Source organism: Python bivittatus, unplaced genomic scaffold (genome assembly GCF_059951505.1).
Source record: "Python bivittatus isolate LINGU-HERP-01145 unplaced genomic scaffold, Pbiv_v1 ctg000340_np1212, whole genome shotgun sequence".
NCBI lineage: Eukaryota > Metazoa > Chordata > Lepidosauria > Squamata > Pythonidae > Python > Python bivittatus.
This window is the reverse complement of record NW_028277056.1, coordinates 30,234,722-30,254,853: the sequence shown is the minus strand read 5'-3', so window position 1 is coordinate 30,254,853 and position 20,132 is coordinate 30,234,722. Positions and strand designations below refer to the sequence as shown.

The 20,132-nt window shown below is 38.1% G+C and overlaps 1 long non-coding RNA gene across 2 annotated transcripts in view; it reads left to right on the top strand.

The window, feature by feature from the left end:
• The window catches only part of LOC148216067 (uncharacterized), a 114,836-nt gene that overhangs the window by 3,844 nt on the left and 90,860 nt on the right, over window positions 1-20,132 (top strand). The gene's annotated exons all lie outside the window — the stretch shown is intronic.

The window sequence follows — 20,132 nt, the reverse complement described above, 5'->3', positions numbered from 1 at the left end:
TTTTGTCTTTTCCTAATGATTATTTATATTATGGTTGGTCACACAGTCAGCCAGATGTTTAGACTGGATTTGGCATTTTTATCCATCTATTGAGTCCTTCTCAACGGGATAGGCAGATGTTGTGGTTTGATGGTGTTAAAGATATCGTCGCGGGATGGAAGCTATTCCAAGTAAAGCTGCCTTTTGCAACTGACTGATGGTGATTTTGTCAATGCCGATGGGGTTCAGGTGGTGCTCCAGATGTTTTGGGATTGCACCCAAGGCACCTATTACTATCTTTGCTTTCTTTTGCCACAGTCGTCTTACTTCTATTTGCAGGCCTTTGTATTTTGTGATTTTCTTCAGTTCTTTCTCTTCTATTCTGCTGACTCCAGATATTGCAGTGTCCACTATCCAGACTTTTTTGTCTTTCTTATCAACAATTGTTAAGTCTGGGGTGTTCTGTGGCAGGTGCTTGTCTGTTGAATTCTAAAGTCCCAGAGCACTTTAGCGTCTTCATTTTCTATTACTTCGTCTGTTTTGCGGTCCCACCAGTTCTTGCTTGCAGGCAAATGGTATTTCTTACAGATATTCCAATGCACCATTGTTGCTACTTTGTCATGCCATTATTTGTAATCAGTCTGTGTGATCTTCTTGCAGCAGCTGACTAGGTGGTCCACTTTTTCTTCAGCTTCTTTGCAGAGTGGCATTTGCTGTCTCTTGCTGTTTTCTCAGTTCTGGCTTTGTATGCATTAAGGCTTGGTCTTATGCAGCCAGAATTAGCCCCTCTGTCTCTTTCTTCAACTTTCCTACTCTTAGCCATTGCCAGATCTTGCTGTTATCAGCTTTGCCTGCTAGTTATTTTGTGTACTGGCCATGTAATATTTTGCCTTGCCATGTCTCTTTTTTATTCTTCATTTGGTTTTTCTTGTAGGCCAGTTTGGTCTCTTCAATATTCAGTAACCCTTCATGGTGTACTAGCTTCAGTGCATCTTCTTCACTGTCCTTCAGATATTCTTCCAATGTCCTTTTCCCTTCTTTGACTGTCTGATGTACTTGCAACATTCCACACTCATCTATGCTCCTGGATAAGTAGAGTCTATCTGCTGCATGGATGAAGGGCATGATTCATTGTCATTATTTTTCTTGTCTTCCTATCCAGGGCTTCTAGTTCAGCTTGAGTCCAGTTCACTATTCCAGCTATGAATATAATGATTGGAATTGCCCAGGTGTTAATTGCCTTGATGGTATTTCCTCCACTGAGTTTGGACTTTAAGATCTTCTTCATTCTCATGATGTATTCACTCCTAACCTTCTTAACCTCAATGTACTTGATGTTGTCAGCTTGAAGAATGCCCAGGTGTGTGTAGTGATCTTCTTCATCCAGACTCTTGATGTTATTTCCATTCGGCATCTTGATTCCTTCAGTTTCACTATTTTCCCCCTGTTGATGGTAAGGGTGGCACATTTTTCCAGTCCAAACTCCATTGCAATACCTTGGCTGTATATTTGGATCATGTTGAGTAGCGATTCCATTTCAGATGGTGTTTTTCCATACAGCTTCAGATCATCCATGTAAAGGAGGTGGGATAACCTGGCAGATGTTTTTGATGTTTGATAGCCATGGCCTGACTTGTTCAATATTGTTGACAGAGGAATCAATGCAATGACAAACAGTAGTGGTGGTAGTGAGTCTCCTTGAATGATTCTTCTCTTGGTGTTAACCTCTCTGAGTCTATCACCATCGACCAGCAACTGTGTCTTCCATTGTGTCATTGATCTTTGCACAAAGCTTCTGATATTTCTGCTGACTCCTGTTACTATTATTTATAATAATTATATTCACACGCACACACGCACACACATAAAATTATTATTATTGTTGTTATTATTATTATTATCTATTGCAAAATATGGAGAACACTGCATTTCAAGTGATAATTAGTTCAGCAACATTTGAAAGGGCATGGGTTCCCCACTTTTAGCTTTGTACTTAACTCAGATATCTGTATTAATTTAAAAAAATCAATATCAGGTAAGTTCACATTCAAAAGTGAATAGAATGGCTATTTTCCTATTGCTTGAGGAGGAGCAGGAGGAAGAAGAGGAAGAGGAGTGGAAGACAGAACCAGTGCTGCTTTAGTTTATTCGATGCAAATCATCCGTTTTGGAAAGTACATTATGTCTGATTCCAAACCAAATGTATAAAGGAACATCCAGGATCTAGATGGCCTCCAGGAGAATGTCAGGACATCTTTTTTGTTTGTTTGATTATAGCTGAATGAATGAAAAAAAAAACCTGTGATTGAAAAACTTTGGGATACCGTCTGATAACTTACACTTTATTTTGCAGAAAAGAAGAACTCTATGAATAGAACTGACATTTGGGGCATGCTTGCATCCAGAATCTTAAAACAAGATCCTTGGAAAAGCTTGTGTGATGATACATGTTATTCAGCAGTTGACAGGGAGCTATACTGGCAATTTACATGATGCCCCAGGTTGGCACTTTCTCTTGTAGCCTGCCCCCAAATCTATAAATAGATCTAAGAACTTCAGGTTTGATTTAGGTATTTATTTACAGTATTTTTAATTCTGCCCAATTTAGTGACTTTGAGCAAAGACGTTCTTTGTTAGTTTTATGGCTTTAATTGTTGTAAGCTGCTGTGAGTGCAGGAACTAAATATTGTTAGCAAACCATAGATCATCTTTCACATTATCTACAGATGATCCTCCAAATTTCTAGTGAAGAAATAAGAAATATAAGGAGGAAATAATAATAGTGAGGTTAAGTAGGTTTACATCAGTATTATTTCCCTTCTTCAGCTGTACATTTTAGACTTTTATAATATGAGTGCAGCAAATGGTGACTAACTTGAGCAGCTGGCATGCCAAAGAATAACTCCTCTGCAACATGTATTTTTAAAGTTGAAGGATCAGAAAGAAGACCAGGTTGAAAAGGATCCAAACAACCAATGTTGTAATGCAAGGCCAGAGTTACTATTTCAGGCAAGAAATGAATGATGTTTTGCTTCGGGGAGGACTGGACCTGGTCCTTTTGTAATGCAAAATGGGAGCGGTACTGATGCAGCACTAGGTAAAAGGGACTTCTCAAATTCTGCAAAAGGGGATTGGGAAAGGTATACAAGGAAGCTAAAAATGGCCAGGTAAATGCCTAAAAGAAGGAGGTCCTAAATTTAAGTAGATTAACGTTTCTTAATCTCAGCAGCTTTTAGATGTGTGGACTTTGGCTCCTAGAATTCTCCAGTCAGCATGTTGTTGAGGTTGAGAAATAGATAATTCCAGGGCCAATAAAAGTGAATATGTGTAGCTCAGGGTTGAACTGTGGAGTCCTTGGGGTTTTCTGAGCTTGGTTCTTTTCTTGCAAATGTTTCATTACCCAGCTAGGTAACATCTTCAGTGCTAGAATGGGATGGGGTTTGCTCTCTGTTTATATACTGTGGCATGCCCAACCAGTGTTGGTGGGGGTGGGGGTTTTGTTTTGTTCCTCTGGTAGTTCCTTGATTAGGGTATTGTTTACTGCTTGATTGTGTGCCTGGTGGTAATCTCTGCTTATCTGGGTGATGATTGCTGGTGAGGAGATGTTCTGGTCTTTTGTTTTCCTTTCTATTGTCTCTTTTGAATAGTGTGTAGATGTTGTTTATCGCTTTGTGCCTGTTGATGGCTGCCTTGTCTGAATATCAAGCTTCCAGGAATTCCCTCGCATTTTTGGATTTAGCTTGGTCTAAGATGCTGACAGTTTCCCAGTTGAAACTGATTAAGTTTTCATCATGTCTTCTGACTGCTAGTTGGTATTCATGGATGAGCTCTGCCAGCCTTCTGCCTGTCTGTCCTACATAGTGTACATTATTACAGTCCTTACACTGTATGTTGTAGAGGACTCCTGTTTTTTCTTCTTTGGCTACTGGATCTTTTGGTTTGCTTAAGATGTTTTGGAGGGCTTTAGTTGGTTTGTGTGCTATGGAGATGCCATGTGGTTGTAATAGTCTGTTGGTAGTTTCTGAGACGTTTCTGATGTATCCATCAGTGTAATCCTTTTCATAGCTTGTGTTGTAGTAGGTTGAGTGGCCAGGCACTTTTTGATAAAGTTGTGTGGATATCCATTTTGTTGGAAGATGTTGTAAAGGTGGTCTTTTTCCTTTTCCTGCTGTTCTGGGTTGCTGCTCAGAGAACCTCAAGGACTCCACAGATAATTCTGGAGAAAGGTGTTCCTTAAGATAACTCTGGATTATTAAATGCTATTATTTAGCATACTACTGAGAACTAATAGTGTTATGGACTATTATTTATTTATTTGTCAAATTTATATAGCTGGCCATCTCACAAACATTTATTTGCCTATAATTTCAGCTTTATAAGAAGAAGAAATTAATAAAAGTGATCAGATAATAGCTTACATTTACCGTATAGGAAAGTATGAACATGTACTATGGCAAAAGCAAGCAAACACCAACCAGCAAACAAGCCCCACCCACATTTGACAGCTCTATCTTATAGCCAATCCAGATCAGGTTTTATTACACAGTACAATAGTTCACACTGTTATTATTATTCCTACTGTTGTAATTTCATCCTTTGGTTTGTAATTTTCTCCTATTTAATAGCATGCTGCAGAGATATAGGGTGGAGTATTTCCATGATGATGTGCTGCTTTAATTCTGTTTACTACATACTAATTCCTGGGGAACTATACTATAAGAGGTTCTAAGAGGTGATTTTGGATATCTGCAGATCAATGAAGAAAAGTAAACTGACTCTTTTCTAGACAAATTGGAAATATTGTGGATGGGAAATCTACTAACTTAGATAGAGAGATTCATCTGGTATTGGATGTGGGTTGTACAATTCCCAAAGGATCCACTTTGTAATTTCACAGTGCTTCTTGATTCAGCAGGAGAAAGCAGCAGTCACTGATTGCTCCCTTTTATAACTTTATCAGATAATCAACTGAAGCCTATGTAGGAAAAACAAACCTAGCCTCAATTATGCATGTACTAGTTCAGTCTAGACTGAGCTGTTGTCATGTGCTCTATGTGGAGCTGTCTTTGAAGATGACTCAGAAACCTCAGCTTGTGTAGAACATCACTTGTTAGTATGAATTGGCTTGATCATGTTCCATCAATGCTGTTCCAATTACTTTAACTGTTGGTGCAATTAAGCGCCACTTTTGACCTTTAAATTCAAATTATTTTATATATTTATTTTGGATCATCATGCTCACCTTCTGAAAAGAATTCCAGAGTGGTGGGAATTTAAGATTTTAATTTTAAAACTGAAAACTTAATACAATGCAATAAAACAGCATTAGATCTATATAAAGAGAAAAAGAGCTGAGAAAAATATAGAACACCCTCCTATGTAAAAAATTGTCTTTAAGTAAAGATAAGAGATTTCATATGCTTCTGCATAATCAGAGGAAGTCTGTCTGCATAATGGTATGTTCACTAACATTATAACTACTCTCCCACTTCATCCTGTTGTCTGTATCAGATTTGTCTTGTGACACTGAAAAACTAGAGTTCTAAATGTGGACAGAAGAAAAAGAAAAGAGAGAATATAATAAAGGAAAAAAAAAGAAATATATAAAAAAGTGACTTCCAACCTTCATCACAAGTATAAACAAATTTAATAACTCTTCACCTTCTATAAGGGTAAACAGATATCCCTTCATTCCCTATCTCATCTATAAGCAAATCCATAAAGCATCAAGTTTTTGATCCTGGTGTCAGCAAAAAGCCCATAAAGAGTTGCCAGAACATTGAAAAAAAAAAAAAAGTCTTATTTTAATCTTGATCAAATAAACAAACTTTATATTCCTTCCTTTTATTTCTAACAATTTTAATCTTTAATTCAATCAAATATTGTTGTAAGATTTGATTTCTCTTCAATACTTCTTTATCCCATTGCACAGATTTCTTTGAGGCCTCTTTGTAGATCCAACAAGAAAAAAAATTCCAGTCCATTCTCTTGGTTTATCATTAGTATTTCTTTTAATTTTTAAAACTTCAGTCAGTTTCTTTTGTCCAGTAAAGCATTCTTTTCCAAATCATTCTCTTGGCCTGTTATTTGTAGTTCCACATTCTGTACTTTCCCTATTTGGTCAGCTAAAATTTGCTCCACATCATTAAGATTCTTTAGACATAGTCTATCCATAGAAGTAGACATCATTACTGACAGTGTTGATATTGTAGTTACTAACTTCTGGCTCCATTCTTCAAAGATCTCCTTTAATATTTCTGATGTTATAACATTTTGTATCATTTTATAAATGTCAGTATTAACTGACATCAGGCTTGTATTTTTTTCTCTCTTCTTAAAATCTTTAGTCTCCTTTAGTGTCTAGTTTCTAAAATCATCACTTATCTTTTATTATGACTTGCAATTCCCAAGATAACCAAAATAAGACTGTTTCCCACAAGAAGTTGTTTTTTTATAGTTAATTCCAAAATCTTATAGTAAAAGTCAATATTCCAAATTTATCTGGATCCTTAATCTCTTTATAACTTTCTTAGATCAAATTCTTATTTAGCTTTTTAGTGTTTATTTCAAATTCTTAAGCTTGCAATTAATTTTTCTTTTGTTCAGAGTTGAAGATAAACTCACCTGAGGAAGACTTTTCAAACCTGACATTCCGAAGGTCTCTAATAGCTTTAGAATAGTTAATAGGCAATTTCCAAAAGTGATTAGAAAGTGAAGTTTGTGAACTTAGTGTCCTTTAAAAGTTTCCACCACAGTTGCAAGCAAGATGGCTGATCCTGTTGTCTCCTAGCACTCAAACCTGTGGAAAACTGCTGACCTGTGGTCTCCTTGTGAGGAGCAGCCATCTGGAGCACATGTGGGCAATCTCCTGTCCTCTCCTTACCTGAAGAGGTTCCAAGGTCTACTCACTGGTTCCTTGGTCTTTGCTGTGGTCGTTGGCTCTGCTTCTGCAGAGCCGTCTTCAGTTCACCATACCTCCCCCACCATTAAAGTCAAATTATTTGAGGCTAGGCTACTTGAAGGATTGACTTTACCTTTATAAACCTGCTTGCATGTCACAAAATAGTCAGAAGTCCTACACAAAGGCCTGCTATTAAGATTTACCAGAGTGACAGAGATATGGCTTCTCAATAGTAGCCTATGGTGTATGGAATTTTTGGCAAGGAGATGTATAGTTAGCAATATCTATTGCTATTTTTTAGTGGGGCTTTAATTTATTTTGAGGGTAGTTCCTTTTAACTTCAAATGTTTAAATATGCATTCTCATTTTGCTAAATGATTGTCATTAAAATTATGATTTTGTGGATTTTCTATATAGAAACAGAATTGTGTGCTTTATGTTAAGGACACCTTGGAAAGACTACATTTGTGAAAAGGCCTTAAGAACTGTACTGAACAAATAAATACATTGTTGAGATGTCAAGGTTGCTGCTCAATGTATTTGTAAGAGACATTACCAGCACTGAAGGCCCTCCAGAAGCATGCTTGTTCCCAAATGCTTAAGAGGCTGCCAAAAGCCTTGCATTTCCTGGCATCTCTGCAATAGATCAAAATAGCATGGTAACCAGAAGCAAGCAAGATGGAGAAAGCCCCCGTTTCTATATCTGGAGGGAATTTTATAAACAATAGGCCCCTTTGATTTATGTGGCGTAAGAAATCAGCATTTCACAATTTTGAATGAGCCTAACCGCCTCCTGATGGGAGCTCATATTGTTATTAATGGAAATCACCTCCAAAGGAGGAACTTGCTGCCTCCTATTTTTTAAAAAATTAAATAGTATAATAGGGTAAAGTAGTAATTGCATTACCTCAGTGTTGTGCAAACTTGGCCACTTTAAAATGAGTGGAGTTAAACTACCAGAATTACACAGCCAGCCATGCTGGCTGGGGAATTCTGGGAGTTTAACTCCACTCATCTTAAAGTGGCCAAGTTTGGACAACACTGCATTACCTAGTCTATTCATTTATAAATATGGCTATGTAATTCTAATGATTATGTATCCCATTTTCCACTTCCTGTGAACAAATGACATTCTTAAGTGAAACCAAATATCTATAGAGCAATGTAGCGTCAAATTTCTCCTAGCTTCTGCATGCCTCTGGGGTAACTCTCATGATGGATTTCTGAATATTAAATTTTCAAGTACACTAGTCAAATAACTGCACAGTATACTTCTGGACTTTCCCTGCTACCATGACTTTTATGTAAGATAACCTTTTCTCTAAAATGTTTATTGATGATTAGGAGATTTATTGATGTTGATTGATAGTTTTGGCTTATAGCTACTGAACATATTCCTTTCTTGAATATATGGGATATATAGATAAATACTTTGACAGTCTGCCTGTGGCCAGTGAAGGCTAAATTCTCAGTTTTGTATCTGGTTGGCAAGACAGAGCTGTGGGGTGGCCTCCAAAGGCATGTTTTGTGCTTTTGAGTAATGCTGATGCTGTTTTCAAAATTAGCACTGGTGCTTATTTTTCCCTCTGCTCAAATTGTGCATCTGAAAACAGATATCATAGAACAACTATAAATCTCCAGTTCTTGCTCCTTTCAAGAAAATTGCAAAAGGGTGTCTTGAGATTTCCTGTTGCTTCCAGAAATGAAGGACCCTGAAATACTGTGCTGAAGAACTAGAAATCAGAGGTTGCATTTAAAGCTCACATAAATTGTAGTTAAACCTTTGGTTTGTGTGCTTTCCTACCCATTCCACTTTTGGTACGGGTAAAAGCAGTGTTCTCTTCCAGTTTCCAATAACCATAATTCATATACACTTAGACCCTAAATTGTGCTTAATGTTAACAGAAGAAGCTATCTCATTCACTATTCATTTATGTATTTATTTAAAGCAATTACTGTATACCCCAGTCTCAGAGTAGATAGTTTCTCAGAGCAGTTTACTTTTTTTAAAGGTAAAAAAGGTCCTTTAGGATATAAAAAGACAATGCCCCTCCCCCCCCAAAAATATGTGAAGAAAAAATGAAAACAAAGTCAAAATCTGACTCTTATGCTATAACATTCTTATACTGAAAGCAGCTGAAATGGATGCTTTTAGTCTTCTTATCGCAAACAGCCAAAATGGGAACCATTCAAAGGGGAGAGGAAACAAAAATTGGAGTGAGCTGGTAGAATGGCCCTTTTTCCTCTTCTTTTCAATCTAGTTTCATTTCATTACAATAAGTTATTTGGTTGGGGTTTCTAAAACTGAGGCAAACCTTTCATTTTTTTCTGGCTGCACCATAGGAATGGAGCACACAAGTCCAAAGATCAGTGCAGCTCACCTTTTCCATGCTAAATTATGGTGCACTGTGATATGTGAATGAGGCCACAATCACAGAAAAAGTTGTCTGTTTTTTAAAAATTACAGAAAGTTCTTCAAAACTATTTGTACATGCGGAACTGTAAGGTATACATAAATTACAAATAAAAGAACACAATGTTCTCCAGCAGCAGTAGATGACTTCTACCAAGTCAAGCTTAAAACATCTGTGCAGCATTTACAAATCAACAATACCTTTTTTTAGTCAGACTAAGTACTTTGTTTGGTTCCTTTTTTGAGTAAGAGTGCTTATCAGCTGGGCAAAATCACACAACACTGGAGAAAGCTGATCACAGCAGCTTATGAACATACTTTGCATTTGTGTATGTGTGCGTGCTTTCAAGCCAATGTTGACTCCCAGCAACAGCCTGGACAGCCTGCAGTTTTCTTGGCAAGATTTTTGGAAGAGGTTTGCCATTGTCTCCTTCCTAGGACTGAAAGAAAGTGACTGGCCCAAAGTCACCCAGCTGGCTTTGTGCCTAAAGTACAACTGCTGTAGAACTTATGGTCTCCCAGTTTATAACCTAGTACCTTAACCACTACAACAAACTGGCTCTCTATTTTACATTTTACTACTTCCTAAACTATGGAATAATTGTTGTTATATCTTTCCATAATAAAGATTCAGAACCAACATTCTTCAAAGAAAATCTAGGTCCACTATCAGGTAAAGGGCATGCAAATTCTCCTTCAAGTTGCACTCAGCTCCTGTTGTCTTCATGGTCATGCTCATGTAGACTTTGTGCCAGCAAAGTGGTTTGCCACTGCCTTCTTCAAGGATGTCTACCCACCACCCCACCACCCCATTATTTCCTGGTGGTCACCCATCCAATGCTAACTAGATCCAACCCTGTTCAGTTTCTGAGACCAGACAGATGGTGCCACCTGATGAAGTGAAGTACTAAACTGTACAAATTCTTTCTTCCACATACACCAACACTGATGACAATTTACAAAAGAACAGATGTTTGCCCAAGACTTCCAGTTACTGCTACTGAGTTAGAGCCTTATTAGACGTCATAGGTGACATGTGGCTATCAGTGATTTGTGTCTTTCTTGCTACATTTCTTTGAATAGGTATGGCAAAAGATGTGCAAAATGTGCAATGTTATATGATCATACTCAGCATTTCTACACTGCTTGGCAGCCATCACCACCAATAATCTATAATAGGATCTGTAAGTTCAAAGGCAACATGTGGCTTAGATAATTACCTGGACACTTGTTTTGAAATGGATAGGCATGTTAATCTGTTGCAGGAAAACCTCAGGGAATCTTGCAGCAGATTAACAAATTGATTTTGGCATCAGCATTTTCAGGTAACATTAGCTGGTGTATGCACAGAGGAATAGAGATCAGTTGCATCCCTTAAAATAACCAGGTTCACCCACTGGTGATCTGGTTTCTCCTCCAGATTCAGGACCTTCCACTGCAATCAATAAATCTTAGAGCAAATTTGAAATAATGTCAGAAGTTCCATGATAAGGTTTCTGAGATTGGTTAGTTGGTTGGTTTAGGAAATATATAATCAGAGTAATCCTAACTCCCTGAAACATTTTTTTCTACAGAAGAAAACATACTTGGAATTTTCGTATATCATGATAGCCCAGAGTTCATTTTCTATGCTACATAATCACTTTATGCCATTTCCATCTCTAGCTAAAATATCTGCAATTTTCTCCTCCAAGACTCTATCTATTTAATTAGATAAGAATATTGATATCAAGCCTATTGTGCTCCAGGGTCTTATATCTATATTCATTACATCATCTCCTAACCGAATGATCTCTGTTCTTTTTTGAACAGTATATTTATTAATGGGTCCCAGTTTGTTCATGAATTTCCTTTTGGAGATTTAGCTAAGATATGATAGCCTGACGCATAACTCACTGTGTTCTGCAATGAGTTGTGTAAACTCCAGGTTCATAAAACTGGCTTATTTGCGATGTTTCAGCCCTGTTTCCCAGATCAGCCCCAAAGGGCTTCTTGGAAACCTTATACTTGCCAAGAATCTCTAGAATAGCTAGAGCTATTATTAAGGAATATGTTGTGGCAGTAAGGGCAGCAAGTGGAATTTCTCTGCCCTGATTGCATCTGCACATAATCACCTGGTGGCCCTGTTCATAGTGATCTGGTCCCTCCTAGGGAAGAACAATCTAGAGGTCCTAGATGAGTTTGCCCTACCCTAAACAACTGGTGGACAATTTGGAGGTCTTTCAGGACTCACAGTTCTTGTTTGAATAACAGGTGGCAGCTATGGTCAGGAGGGCCGTTGCACAACTCTGTCTTGGGTGCCAATTTCACTCTTTCTTGGACTGGGAGGCATTACTCATTCATGCCCTAGTCATCTCCCAAGTGGATTACTGCAATGTATTCTTCATGGAGCTGCTCTTGAACATCCAGAACCTGCAACTGGTCCACAGTGCAGTGGTGTTACAGTTAGGATCACATCTGGGTACCTCCATGTTACACTTCTGCTTTGTGTGCTTCACTGACTTCCAGTGTACTCCAGTGTGAGTACAATTCAAAATGTTGGTTGTTACCTTTAACGCCCGTCATGGCATAGGGCAGGTTATTTGCAGGACCACCTCTGTCCAGTTGTTTCCACCTGCCCCACTAGGTTGGACAGGAGTGGTGTGCTTCAGAATTAAAGAATGTCATCTAGCAGGACCCAGAAGGCAGGCCTTTGGAACACCATTCCCCTTGAGATTAGATTGGCCCCAACCCTGCCAACTTTTCAAAAAGATTTAAAGACCTGGATTGTTTCTGGGTATGGGGGTCTGCAGGTTAGTGGGAGCCAGTGAGATGCTGTTATTTTATTGTTGGTTGCCATTACAGGTTTTATTAATGTATTTTGGTGCTTATTTTTGTACTGTTTTTTAATCTGCTGTTAGCTACTCAGAGTTATTATGGTGAAATGGGTGACCCTTTAGAATGAATGAATGAATGAATGAATGAATGAACGAACAAATGAATGAATAAATGAATGAATGAATGAATGAATGAATGAATGAATGAGGATCTGGACAAGAGCTTCAGTATCTTTTAAACAAGAACAGAAAAGATGTCTCTCTAGTCCAGTTTAACTAACATCAATGCCTTCTGGGGCCAAACCATATAATGCTATTATCTATATAATCTCATAATAACCTCTCTTGCTCAAGTTGATTCCTGGTAACTACAGGTACACATCCATGTAATTTTTGATAGTGCCAGTATGGAAGTGGATTGCCATAGTTGCCTTCTGGGATTTTTTTTTTCATTTTCCCAACCTAATCTACACTCCTGGGATTTCCATCCAAGTATTATCAGATCCAGCCCTGCGTAGGGTTTTCATGATTAGGTGCTGCCACCTGTGTGACATTCTATCATAGCAATTCCATAAAGTGACCAAATTAAATCAACTAGAAAAGCTCCCTTTAATGTTGCGGCAAAGATATGTAACTCTTTTCCATTAGAGTAATTCAAATGGAATTATTTTTACTACAATAAGTAGCTAGAATGGAATTCAAAAACTATGAAAGTTTGGATTATATTTATATAAAATCTTAGCTTTGAAAAATCATCCTCATTATGCTGTACTTCACTTTGAGACATTTTCAGCTCTGAGGTGCTCTTGGGTACGTTCACATCCATTGCATTTCCTGATTGATTTAAACTGCATTGTAATCAATTGTTATTTTTAGGGTTTGAGCAGTAATAACAGCCAGTGACCTGATTTAGGCTGGTCTCATTTAAAGTAAATCTTTTCATGAACACTCAAAAGTAATATTTAAATCAGTCCACTCCAAATTCAATCCACTTGCTCCCTTGATACATGAAGCATGATGATATCCCATAGTCTCCATGACACCATCTCCAGTCTCCAATCATCATGTCACATACCCCCACATCTACCAGGTAGTAAAGAAGGTCTTAAGGTCTAGGTGAACATACCTGGAAGCATTTAGTGGGCACCATAAAATTGTTTTTGCTGTTTGAAGATCATAGTCAAATTTATTTAGCTAAACAGCACAGAGGTCCACAATCATTTTGGCTTAACCTGCAGGAAAGACTAGACCTGGCTTCCCTGGAGGGATTTGCCTATGTAGAAAGTGCCATAAGGTGTTATGGGGGTCCTTATATGCATATATTTAGTGCTGTTTTGAAGAGCACTAGACCTGTTTTAAAAACCACAGAGAAGAGCTAGCGAGAGAGGAATTTTGTTTAGTTTCGTTTTTACTCTCAGCAACTTCACCACCACTTGAAGCTAAATTTTATACACCACTGCCCTTTCCCCTTCTTTCTCTCCCACTCCTTTCTTTGTGAAGCTTCAAGCATCCTCTTCCTTTTCTCTGCTATGCATATGTGTGTAGGTCTGAAAGCAGCAGTATGTGAAGATGCCACCTTAATCCTTTCACTTACCAGACTCATGCTAAGCCAATAGAAAGAGACCAAGGGTGCTCTGTACAGGAAGTTTTTCTTCTGCCATCTAAATGACAGGTGGCTGAATAAGTTTCCATCAATTATTGTATTATTAAGGTTTTATCTGAGTGGTGCTGGAACAATCTGGTTCCTACTGTGTGCTGGAGGAAAGGGGGAGTCCATGACAGATTTTTATGGACTGTGCCTAAGCTTATTTGAAAGGAAGTAAGTAACTCCTTGTATTATTTCTGTTCTGGGACAATCTGTTCATGGGACCACAGACCTGGCAGGACTGGGGGAGGTAGCAGGTGCAGGTGACCTATCAGTGCCTATCAAACAACCAAAATAGCTACTGGCAGGTAGGGACACAGCTGATATATAAAGTGGGAGAGATCCTTCCCACTTTACCCTTGGCACTGCCCTCCCCACCTGCCACATAGTTTTAGGGCAACTTTTAAATATGTGTTTAAGAAACAATCAACTGTTCTAGAATTACACTATTGGAACTAACTCATATTCAAAAGAAGCCCCACTATTAGCTGATTCCCTTGGAATGCAGCGACACAAAACACATAAAACCAGAGCCAGATCGACTGATTGCCTAAGCTCACCAGTCTAGCCATCTGTCAAAGCTCACTTCCTTCATACACTAACGAGAGTGATTGGTGGGTCTTTTCCTGCCAGCCAGTGATGTTTGATGGGAGGGGAAACAAAGCCGGGGAATCTACCATTCATTTTCTTTACTTCCTCCTGCATCAAATCTACAGGGCTGCTCCTTGTAGCTCCTTGCTCCAGCTGGCCTCCTTAGTGAGGTAGAATAGGGCTCAGCAATGGGGTTAGCAAATTTTATGCCAGGATATTTTCCTGCCAGCTCAAGATCTGGAGCATATTAACAGCTCAAGAAGAATGCATATTAACATAGTCAAGTGGAATGGATGATGTAGCAGGCCCCTGTCCCCAACTTCTACTGCCTGAATTTTCAGCATGTTATTAGTTGATACCAAAGTAGCTGTTTCAGGACATATAATTCAGTTGTTTAGATGCCAGAGGAGAAGGCTGATGAGCTCATCCTTTTTATAAAGTTGTTTTGCTTCAACTTGAACCTCTGTGATATTTTTAAAGAAACCCCATACTACCTCCATGCCCTTTCAGTTTCCTGTGATTTTTATTCCACTTGGAAGCTGGTGCCTCTGGGACAGGAAATCTGAAAAATCCTTCTGGATCAAGGACAACACATATATCCACTCCCATGTTTTGGATTTTGCAGCTGTTGTTTCTCATAATTACAAAGGTGCCAAAATCTTTATAGGTCACACTGAATGAAAACGAGAATCCCTATGCTTTCCTGATTTCTAGCAAGGTAAAAGAACAGGGAAACGATTGTCCAAGGGTGGAAGAGAACAAGAAGAATCTGAGAATGGAATGGAGCCCAAGATTTTCAGTGGAAGAGGGCTGAAGGGAAAAGTGTCTACTGTATGTCAGTACAGGAGGACAGAGGTTAAATGGGTTCAAGAAATGCATTTTGTTTGAGATAACAGGAAGCAAAGAGTTAGAATGAGGAACTGGAAGAAACAGTTCTGATGGCGAACCGTTTCTAAAAGCAGGCAATCCCTTGAGTGATATTGATAATAAAACTCTGAATATGTATTCTTTAGCCCTGCAGGGAAGGGACGTAGCTTGCTAGTAGAGAACTGGTTTATAAGTTTGCTAGCAGTTAAAACATTTCAAACAGCTCACCTGCAAAAGCTCCTTCTTTGAAAACAGATATACTGTCAGGTAGAAAGGAATCCTTCTCCATTACTTTTTGTAATATTTACAAACTTTTTTTCCCACACAGAGGGGATGCCAGCTCACTTGTTTCCTGTTGCTGGAGTTTCCTTTATTCTTCTTTCACCATTTCCTTACCAGCGTACCCCGCCCCCCCCCCCCACTTTAATTTGAGGCAGAGTCTTCTTTTCTGGCACAACTGCTAGCTGCCAGCAGAACTAAAAATCAATCCACCATGTCTGCCAAGCATAATTTTATTTGGAAGGACCTCACCAGAGCAGAAATGGAGAAACACAACAAATCAGATGCTACTTTGAAGGATGTGTGGTCAGTGAGAGCACTAAAACAGTGAAGGTTCCTACCAGCAATAGTAATTTCTTCTTGGGGTTAAGAGGTATGGTGATTCTGAATCATTATAATGCTATTTACAGTGATGTACTAAATGGTATGGAGATAGAGATTTCTACCTGTGAGTAGCTGCAGCCCTCAAGTGAAGTTTCACCAAATATAACAAAGGCGTGTCCTGTAATCAGCCCACATTTTGGAAAACCCGTAGAAGGAACAAGGATAGCATGACACAACAGGAAGAATGATGACTGAAATCACCAAAAAGGATCTACCGAAGCTGTACTATAATGAACCGAACTCTTTTGCTCCTCTTTCATAATTGATCATCTTCGCAGTCTTCTTTTTTTCCTTGTTTTCTTTCTAGAACCTTTCTGATCTTTCTCTGCTGTTCTTGTTTCTCTAAACTTCCCTTCTGAGAATGATGTTGGGCCAGTGTTCTTCAAGTCTGAGCCAGCTATGTTTTGGTAAGATAGGAGCCTTCCCTTGCAGCTTAGCCAAAGCAACAGGTCTCAAACAGAGGAGAAAGGGGTGGAACATTGCCTTAAATTTTCTTTGCTGTCCCTAAAGTTTAAGTTATTGTAAAAATTGTTCCCTCTCCCTCCAAATTCTTAGGCTGCCTATAGGCTTGCAGGGCAAGAAGCTTCTTATATTTCATTCTCAATTCTTGTAAAGTTTCAGAAGAGCCACCTCTGGTTCTTGATCTGATTCATCACAGAATGATCAATTTGTGACAATTAATAATATGTTTCATAAAGGTGATATGATTTATCCAATAATAATGTAACTGAAATCATGCAACCTGCAATAATAAAGCAACTACTATACCCACATCAAAAATCACATGACAGTTATACTTCCTTTACTGTCACAAGGGTTATATATGTATTAGTCCATTAGCCAAGCTTTGAGCCATCTATGACAGAGATGATCAGTTGATTTCAAGTTCAGACGGGTTCATTTATAAAACCATTTCATCTTATTTAATTTTAATTTTACATTTCAAAACTATTCAAAAGTCCCTGTTTAACACATACTTTTGAATATATATTTTCTCACTAAGCATGCATTTATAAACATATATATCATAAAATAAACTGCATATATTGAATATATGAACCTCTTACGGTGCAATGCATGTAAAGTTACGTTGCTTCTTATTAGTTAAGAACTATGTCCTACCCTATTAAATAATTGTCTCCCCAAAAATATCTCACAGCATTATATTTAATGCCAACAGGCAATAGCAGTTGTGCAATAAATCCATTGAAGGGTCATTTTTTCTTAGCAGTTGAATGAATAAAAGAGGAAACAAAACAAAACATTGCATTCAGCCATTCCACAGTTGGCATCTCCATTGCCATTCTAACTGTAACTCAAGTACAGAGGATACCTGTCTACCAAGATGAATGAAAATTTTCAGTGGTGACTGACTCTTGTGGAACCAGTGTGTGATTTATGGGAAGCCAACCAATTGTAACAGAACTTGGATGTATATAGTAACTAATACCATTGGACAAAGTAGAAAAGCCTCCTGCTCTTTGAATTATCCCTGGTTGGATTTCATATTTTGAAACCCTTGTTGGTGAGAGATTTTTATGAGATAGCTTTTGGCTGACTAACTGGAAGAAGAGATGTTAAACAAATGTTATTTCCAGTATGCATAACAATAGCTGTATGAAGAGCTGCTAAATAAGTTGGGGGAAGGGAGGAAAAAAGAGAACACGAGAAAGAGTTAGGAATAGGCATAGGAAGAAGAGAAAAGATATATGAAATTACATGCAGATAGAAAGGCTATTTTGGTCTTAATTTTATTGTTTGTTGATACAATGCTTTCTTTTTCAGTGTTCGGAAAACACTAGGCTATTGTACTCACCACATTTTATGTTATACTTCAGTCAAAAAACTGAGTAGCAGAAATAAATTCTTCCAATTCAGCTTTTCTTCTGTTTGACTAGTAGATTTTATGTTTGGCTTTTAAAAATAAAACACTGACTGAATGTTCAAGTTATCACTGACACTTTCAAATATCTCCCCAAGTATTCAGTTCCAGATTTCTGGATTTCTCTTTAATAATGCATTAGATACACTGCTTTCCATCACACAGACTTTTCCAAGGTTAGAATCTTTGTCACGGTGACCTTCCTGCCCCAAAGAAGGCTATATTCAATATGTATATCAATAGATGCAAGATGGCAGGTGTAGTGGACTAGTTATACCCTTTTCCACGCATTTATTAAAGATACAGGGCCTATGTTCTGTTTTGTATCTGGCTATAATACATTAGAACCACACAAATCATATCAAAATTCTGATTAAAACTATACTACAGCAATTTACATACAAAGCAGATCAATCCAGAGAGTAGCCAAGCCATAAGCTACAGGTCAGCTTATGCAATGCACTATGTTGTCAAAAAATTAAACTTCTAAAAATATTTACAGATGAGAAGCACTTGTGCTGAGATCAGGTTCATGTCAGGGAATTCAAAGCACATGCAGAGCAAATAACACAGAGTTATCGTCACTTACTCAAAGAACTAATCATGTAAGAAACACAATGCCCCTTTTAGTTTAGCTTTGTTTAGTCTAGTTTAAAATGGAGTGCTTGTTCTTCTGGTTGGCTTGTTCTCTTTTTTATGTTTTTTCCCCTTTTCATTTGTAAGCTGCCCAGAGTCATCATGAAATTAGGTGGCCTCCAAATTAACCTAACTAAGTAACTAAAAATATATTCAGGAGAATATATGCTAACAAGGTCTGTAAGCCATTTGTGTTAATCTTACCTATCACCATATTCCACAATCATATTTTTATATATTGGGAGAGGAGAAATCTTGATTATTTCAGAATTTCTGTATAGAGGAGATTGATGTATATTTATTATTAAATTAATAATGACAGTCCACTGAGACATTTTCAGTGAGGAATTTCTTAGGGCTAAAATACAATTTAAAAATATAAAATTATGTATATGTGTATGAGAACTTTTTGATTATGTGCCATCAACTTGGTGTCAACTCTTAACAATCACATAGACAGACCTTCTCTGGGATGATCTCTCTCCAGCCTGGTCCTTCAGGCCTTTCCAACAGTGTATCCATCAGCACTGTATTCAAGTCCATCTACTACCACCCTCCTTCCTTATCAATTTATATGGCTGCCTTGTTGTTGGTCATTCTCTTCTTTTTCCTTCCACCTTTCCCAGAATTATGGATTTCTCAAGAGAGCTGGTTCTTCCCATAATGTGTCCAAAATGTGACAATTTGAGGCTGGTCATTTCTGTCTTTAATGAGAATTCTGAATTGGTTTGTCCTATGATCCATTCTATGCGAACTAAACCTACATTCCACTGAAGTTAAGCACAAGGGAAAAAGTTGTTGGAACTTTGGATTAAAAAGCAACATTGCTGAGGAAAAAGAAGTTTACTTTGGTTGTTTTTTTTCCATATATGAACTACGGTAAACTTAATAAAAACACGTTGGAGGAAAAAAAGGCTGAAATCTTGGATTTCTTCTTCAGCCATCTGTTCTTGCCCTACTCTAAGAGTGTAAAAATGAGAAAGTGGCCAGTAGAACAGCTGCTGAGTGTCATCACATTGTAGCACAGACATCTCGTAAACAGTCTGACATCTGCCTCTGCTTTCTCCCATTTGTACAAGAGAAACTGAAACACCCACTAATTCAGTAAGACAATCACCAAGAATCTTTCCAGATAATCGTTTATAGCACAAAAAGAAAAGAAGGAGAAAAAAAGCCCCTACATTTTTCTTATTTGTAGCACAGCATCCAGATTTCTTCTTCTAAGGCTATGCTTCTCTGAAAGGGACATTTGGTATTTACTTGGACTGGAAAGAAAATGCAGGTCCTGAATTACCTCACGTACTGTACCACCTCAGCACAAGATGACGCTCCTTGCATCCCATAAATGAAAGGGACCAGGCTGATGGGTGAATCTTACTTCAGAACTAGAGACAAGAATGTGTGCTCCATCACTCCTGAAAGCAACAGCCTGCCATACAGAGCAAGCACACAGAGCTCGGGCTTCCAACATATTCCCACATTTTCCTGCCCCACAGTATTTGCCACTTTGATACTGCCTCACTCTGCCTAATGTGTCTAGGGTAGAAGGATGTAGTGGAATAGACAAACACAGTCTGTGGTACAATATTTCTTTGGTAAATGGTATTCCTTCTTTCAGCTGAAGCTGGGAAGTTTGGCTGAAGGAGAAAACAGAAACCTTTTGCTCCTATGACACTCAGCTTGTTTCCTCAGAGCCTGCTGTGGAACTGAATCTAGATGGTACCAACAAAAATATTAAT